Genomic DNA, 7,228 nt, shown 5'->3' on the forward strand with positions numbered 1-7,228 from the left:
ACGCTGACCGACTTCGTTGTTTGATTTCCACTGGTTTCTTTCGCCGATGGTGTTTCTTTCTGCGGTTTACGCTGACCAACTGCGTGGTTTGATTTCCACTTGTTTCTTTCTGTGGTCGTGTCTCTTTCTTTCGCTGACGCTGACCGACTTCGTTGTTTGATTTCCACTGGTTTCTTTCGCCGATAGTGTTTCTTTCTGCGGTTTACGCTGACCGACTGCGTGGTTTGATTTCCACTGGTTTCTTTCTGTGGTCGTGTCTCTTTCTTTCGCTGACGCTGACCGACTTCGTTGTTTGATTTCCACTGGTTTCTTTCGCCGATAGTGTTTCTTTCTGCGGTTGACGCTGGCCGACTACGGGTTTTATTTCCACTTGTTTCTTTCTGTGGTCGTGTCTCTTTCTTTCGCTGACGCTGACCGACTTCGTTGTTTGATTTCCACTGGTTTCTTTCGGGAAAATAGTGTTTCTTTCTGCGGTTGACGCTGACCGACTGCGTGGTTTGATTTTCACTGATTTCTTTCTGTGGTCGTGTCTCTTTCTTTCGTTGACGCTGGCCGACTTCGTTGTTTGATTTCCACTGGTTTCTTTCGCCCATGGTGTTTCTTTCTGCGGTTTACGCTGACCGACTGCGTGGTTTGATTTCCACTTGTTTCTTTCTGTGGTCGTGTCTCTTTCTTTCGCTGACGCTGACCGACTTCGTTGTTTGATTTCCACTGGTTTCTTTCGCCGATGGTGTTTCTTTCTGCGGTTTACGCTGACCGACTGCGTGGTGTTATTTCCACTGGTTTCTTTCTGTGGTCGAGTCTCTTTCTTTTGTTGACGCTGACCGATTCGTTGTTTGATTTCCACTGGTTTCTATCGCCGATAGTGTTTCTTTCTGCAGTTTACGCTGACCGACTGCGTGGCTTGATTTCCACTGGTTTCTTTCTGTGGTCGTGTCTCTTTCTTTCTTTGACGCTGGCCGACTTCGTTGTTTGATTCCCACTGGTTTCTTTCGCCGATAGTGTTTCTTTCTGCGGTTGACGCTGGCCGACTGCGTGGTTTGATTTCCACTGGTTTCTTTCTGTGGTCGTGTCTCTTTCTTTCGTTGACGCTGGCCGATTCCTTGTTTGATTTCCACTGGTTTCTTTCGCCGATAGTGTTGCTTTCTGCGGTTGACGCTGGCCGACTGCGTGGTTTGATTTTCACTGATTTCTTTATGTGTTCGTGTCTCTTTCTTTCGTTGACGCTGACAGACTTCGTTGTTTGATTTCCACTGGTTTCTTTCGCCGATAGTGTTTCTTTCTTCGGTTGACGCTGGCCGACTGCGTGGTTTGATTTCCACTGGTTTCTTTCTGTGGTCGTGTCTCTTTCTTTCGTTGACGCTGACCGACTTCGTTGTTTGATTTCCACTGGTTTCTTTCGCCGATGGTGTTTCTTTCTGCGGTTTACGCTGACCGACTGCGTGGTTTGATTTCCACTTGTTTCTTTCTGTGGTCGTGTCTCTTTCTTTCGTTGACGCTGACCGATTCTTTGTTTGATTTCCACTGGTTTCTTTCGCCGATAGTGTTTCTTTCTGCGGTTGACGCTGACCGACTGCGTGGCTCGATCTCCACTGGTTTCTTTCTGTGGTCGTGTCTCTTTCTTTCGTTGACGCTGACCGATTCTTTGTTTGATTTCCACTGGTTTCTTTCGCCGATAGTGTTTCTTTCTGCGGTTGACGCTGACCGACTGCGTGGCTTGATTTCCACTGGTTTCTTTCTGTGGTCGTGTCTCTTTCTTTCGTTGACGCTGACCGATTCTTTGTTTGATTTCCACTGGTTTCTTTCGCCGATAGTGTTTCTTTCTGCGGTTGACGCTGACCGACTGCGTGGCTTGATTTCCACTGGTTTCTTTCTGTGGTCGTGTCTCTTTCTTTCGTTGACGCTGACCGATTCTTTGTTTGATTTCCACTGGTTTCTTTCGCCGATAGTGTTTCTTTCTGCGGTTGACGCTGACCGACTTCGTTGTTTGATTTCCACTGGTTTCTTTCTGTGGTCGTGTCTCTTTCTTTCGTTGACGCTGACCGATTCGTTGTTTGATTTCCACTGGTTTCTTTCGCCGATAGTGTTTCTTTCTGCGGTTTACGCTGACCGACGGCGTGGTTTGATTTCCACTGGTTTCTTTCTGTGGTCGTGTCTCTTTCTATTGTTGACGCTGACCGACTTCGTTGTTTGATTTCCACTGGTTTCTTTCGCCGATGGTGTTTCTTTCTGCGGTTTACGCTGACCGACTGCGTGGTTTGATTTCCACTGGTTTCTTTCTGTGGTCGTGTCTTTTTCTTTTGTTGACGCTGACCGACTTCGTTGTTTGATTTCCACTGATTTATTTCGCCGATGGTGTTTCTTTCTGCGGTTGACGCTGGCCGACTACGTGGCTTGATTTCCAATTGTTTCTTTTTGTGGTCGTTTCTCTTTTTTTCGTTGACATTGACCGACTTCGTTGTTTGATTTTTACTGGTTTCTTTCTGTGGACGTGTCTCTTTCTTTCGTTGACGCTGACCGATTCGTTGTTTGATTTCCACTGGTTTCTTTCGCCGATGGTGTTTCTGCTGTTGACGCTGGCCGACTACGTGCTTTGATTAAAACTTGTTTCTTTCTGTTGTCGTGTCTCTTTCTTTCGTTGATATTGACCGACTTTGTTGTTTGATTTCCACTGGTTTCTTTCTGTGGTCGTGTCTCTTTCTTTCGTTGACGCTGACCGATTCGTAGTTTGATTTCCACTGGTTTCTTTCGCCGATGGTGTTTCTTTCTGCGGTTGACGCTGACCGACTGCGTGGTTTGATTTCCACTGGTTTCTTTCTGTGGTCGTGTCTCTTTCTTTCGTTGACGCTGACCGATTCGTTGTTTGATTTCCACTGGTTTCTTTCGCCGATAGTGTTTCTTTCTGCGGTTTACGCTGACCGACTGCGTGGTTTGATTTCCACTGGTTTCTTTCTGTGGTCGTGTCTCTTTCTTTTGTTGACGCTGACCGACTTCGTTGTTTGATTTCCACTGATTTATTTCGCCGATGGTGTTTCTTTCTGCGGTTGACGCTGGCCGACTACGTGGCTTGATTTCCAATTGTTTCTTTCGGTGGTCGTGTCTCTTTCTTTCGTTGACTTTGACCGACTTCGTTGTTTGATTTTTACTGGTTTCTTTCTGTGGACGTGTCTCTTTCTTTCGTTGACGCTGACCGATTCGTTGTTTGATTTCCACTGGTTTCTTTCGCCGATGGTGTTTCTGCTGTTGACGCTGGCCGACTACGTGCTTTGATTAAAACTTGTTTCTTTCTGTTGTCGTGTCTCTTTCTTTCGTTGATATTGACCGACTTTGTTGTTTGATTTCCACTGGTTTCTTTCTGTGGTCGTGTCTCTTTCTTTCGTTGACGCTGACCGATTCGTTGTTTGATTTCCACTGGTTTCTTTCGCCGATGGTGTTTCTTTCTGCGGTTGACGCTGGCCGACTACGTGTTTTGATTTCCACTTGTTTCATTCTGTGGTCGTGTCTCTTTCTTTCGTTGACATTGACCGACTTCGTTGTTTGATTTCCACTGGTTTCTTTCTGTGGTCGTGCCTCTTTCTTTCGTTGACGCTGACCGACTTCGTTGTTTGATTTCCACTGGTTTCTTTCGCCGATAGTGTTTCTTTCTGCGGTTGACGCTGGCCGACTGGGTGGTTTGATTTCCACTGGTATCTTTCTGTGGTCGTGTATCTTTCTTTCGTTGACGGTGACCGATTCGTTGTTTGATTTGCACTGGTTTCTTTCGCCGATAGTGTTTCTTTCTGCGGTTGACGCTGGCCGACTGCGTGGTTTGATTTCCACTGGATTCTTTCTGTGGTCGTGTCTCTTTCTTTCGCTGACGCTGACCGATTCGTTGTTTGATTTCCACTGGTTTCTATCGCCGATAGTGTTTCTTTCTGCGGTTTACGCTGACCGACTGCGTGGTTTGATTTCCACTTGTTTCTTTCTGTGGTCGTGTCTCTTTCTTTCGCTGACGCTGACCGACTTCGTTGTTTGATTTCCACTGGTTTCTTTCGCCGATGGTGTTTCTTTCTGCGGTTTACGCTGACCGACTGCGTGGTTTGATTTCCACTGGTTTCTTTCTGTGGTCGAGTCTCTTTCTTTTGTTGACGCTGACCGATTCGTTGTTTGATTTCCACTGGTTTCTATCGCCGATAGTGTTTCTTTCTGCAGTTTACGCTGACCGACTGCGTGGCTTGATTTCCACTGGTTTCTTTCTGTGGTCGTGTCTCTTTCTTTCGTTGACGCTGGCCGACTTCGTTGTTTGATTTCCACTGGTTTCTTTCGGGAAAATAGTGTTTCTTTCTGCGGTTGACGCTGACCGACTGCGTGGTTTGATTTTCATTGATTTCTTTCTGTGGTCGTGTCTCTTTCTTTCGTTGACGCTGGCCGACTTCGTTGTTTGATTTCCACTGGTTTCTTTCGCCCATGGTGTTTCTTTCTGCGGTTTACGCTGACCGACTGCGTGGTGTTATTTCCACTGGTTTCTTTCTGTGGTCGAGTCTCTTTCTTTTGTTGACGCTGACCGATTCGTTGTTTGATTTCCACTGGTTTCTATCGCCGATAGTGTTTCTTTCTGCAGTTTACGCTGACCGACTGCGTGGCTTGATTTCCACTGGTTTCTTTCTGTGGTCGTGTCTCTTTCTTTCTTTGACGCTGGCCGACTTCGTTGTTTGATTCCCACTGGTTTCTTTCGCCGATAGTGTTTCTTTCTGCGGTTGACGCTGGCCGACTGCGTGGTTTGATTTCCACTGGTTTCTTTCTGTGGTCGTGTCTCTTTCTTTCGTTGACGCTGGCCGATTCCTTGTTTGATTTCCACTGGTTTCTTTCGCCGATAGTGTTGCTTTCTGCGGTTGACGCTGGCCGACTGCGTGGTTTGATTTTCACTGATTTCTTTCTGTGTTCGTGTCTCTTTCTTTTGTTGACGCTGACAGACTTCGTTGTTTGATTTCCACTGGTTTCTTTCGCCGATAGTGTTTCTTTCTTCGGTTGACGCTGGCCGACTGCGTGGTTTGATTTCCACTGGTTTCTTTCTGTGGTCGTGTCTCTTTCTTTCGTTGACGCTGACCGACTTCGTTGTTTGATTTCCACTGGTTTCTTTCGCCGATGGTGTTTCTTTCTGCGGTTTACGCTGACCGACTGCGTGGTTTGATTTCCACTTGTTTCTTTCTGTGGTCGTGTCTCTTTCTTTCGTTGACGCTGACCGATTCTTTGTTTGATTTCCACTGGTTTCTTTCGCCGATAGTGTTTCTTTCTGCGGTTGACGCTGGCCGACTGCGTGGTTTGATTTCCACTGGTTTCTTTCTGTGGTCGTGTCTCTTTCTTTCGCTGACGCTGACCGACTTCGTTGTTTGATTTCCACTGGTTTCTTTCGCCGATGGTGTTTCTTTCTGCGGTTGACGCTGGCCGACTGCGTGGTTTGATTTCCACTGGTTTCTTTCTGTGGTCGTGTCTCTTTCTTTCTTTGACGCTGGCCGACTTCGTTGTTTGATTCCCACTGGTTTCTTTCGCCGATAGTGTTTCTTTCTGCGGTTGACGCTGGCCGACTGCGTGGTTTGATTTCCACTGGTTTCTTTCTGTGGTCGTGTCTCTTTCTTTCGTTGACGCTGGCCGACTTCGTTGTTTGATTCCCACTGGTTTCTTTCGCCGATAGTGTTTCTTTCTGCGGTTGACGCTGGCCGACTGCGTGGTTTGATTTCCACTGGTTTCTTTCTGTGGTCGTGTCTCTTTCTTTCGTTGACGCTGACCGACTTCGTTGTTTGATTTCCACTGGTTTCTTTCGCCGATGGTGTTTCTTTCTGCGGTTTACGCTGACCGACTGCGTGGTTTGATTTCCACTTGTTTCTTTCTGTGGTCGTGTCTCTTTCTTTCGCTGACGCTGACCGACTTCGTTGTTTGATTTCCACTGGTTTCTTTCGCCGATGGTGTTTCTTTCTGCGGTTTACGCTGACCGACTGCGTGGTGTTATTTCCACTGGTTTCTTTCTGTGGTCGAGTCTCTTTCTTTTGTTGACGCTGACCGATTCGTTGTTTGATTTCCACTGGTTTCTATCGCCGATAGTGTTTCTTTCTGCAGTTTACGCTGACCGACTGCGTGGCTTGATTTCCACTGGTTTCTTTCTGTGGTCGTGTCTCTTTCTTTCTTTGACGCTGGCCGACTTCGTTGTTTGATTCCCACTGGTTTCTTTCGCCGATTGTGTTTCTTTCTCTGCGGTTGACGCTGGCCGACTGCGTGGTTTGATTTCCACTGGTTTCTTTCTGTGGTCGTGTCTCTTTCTTTCGTTGACGCTGGCCGATTCCTTGTTTGATTTCCACTGGTTTCTTTCGCCGATAGTGTTGCTTTCTGCGGTTGACGCTGGCCGACTGCGTGGTTTGATTTTCACTGATTTCTTTCTGTGTTCGTGTCTCTTTCTTTCGTTGACGCTGACAGACTTCGTTGTTTGATTTCCACTGGTTTCTTTCGCCGATAGTGTTTCTTTCTTCGGTTGACGCTGGCCGACTGCGTGGTTTGATTTCCACTGGTTTCTTTCTGTGGTCGTGTCTCTTTCTTTCGTTGACGCTGACCGACTTCGTTGTTTGATTTCCACTGGTTTCTTTCGCCGATGGTGTTTCTTTCTGCGGTTTACGCTGACCGACTGCGTGGTTTGATTTCCACTGGTTTCTTTCTGTGGTCGTGTCTCTTTCTTTCGTTGACGCTGACCGATTCTTTGTTTGATTTCCACTGGTTTCTTTCTCCGATAGTGGTTCTTTCTGCGGTTGACGCTGACCGACTGCGTGGCTCGATCTCCACTGGTTTCTTTCTGTGGTCGTGTCTCTTTCTTTCGTTGACGCTGACCGATTCTTTGTTTGATTTCCACTGGTTTCTTTCGCCGATAGTGTTTCTTTCTGCGGTTGACGCTGACCGACTGCGTGGCTTGATTTCCACTGGTTTCTTTCTGTGGTCGTGTCTCTTTCTTTCGTTGACGCTGACCGATTCTTTGTTTGATTTCCACTGGTTTCTTTCGCCGATAGTGTTTCTTTCTGCGGTTGACGCTGACCGACTTCGTTGTTTGATTTCCACTGGTTTCTTTCTGTGGTCGTGTCTCTTTCTTTCGTTGACGCTGACCGATTCGTTGTTTGATTTCCACTGGTTTCTTTCGCCGATAGTGTTTCTTTCTGCGGTTTACGCTGACCGACGGCGTGGTTTGATTTCCACTGGTTTCTTTCTGTGG

The sequence above is a fragment of the Amblyomma americanum genome, chromosome 3, assembly GCF_052857255.1.
Source record: "Amblyomma americanum isolate KBUSLIRL-KWMA chromosome 3, ASM5285725v1, whole genome shotgun sequence".
Taxonomy (NCBI): Eukaryota; Metazoa; Arthropoda; class Arachnida; order Ixodida; family Ixodidae; genus Amblyomma; species Amblyomma americanum.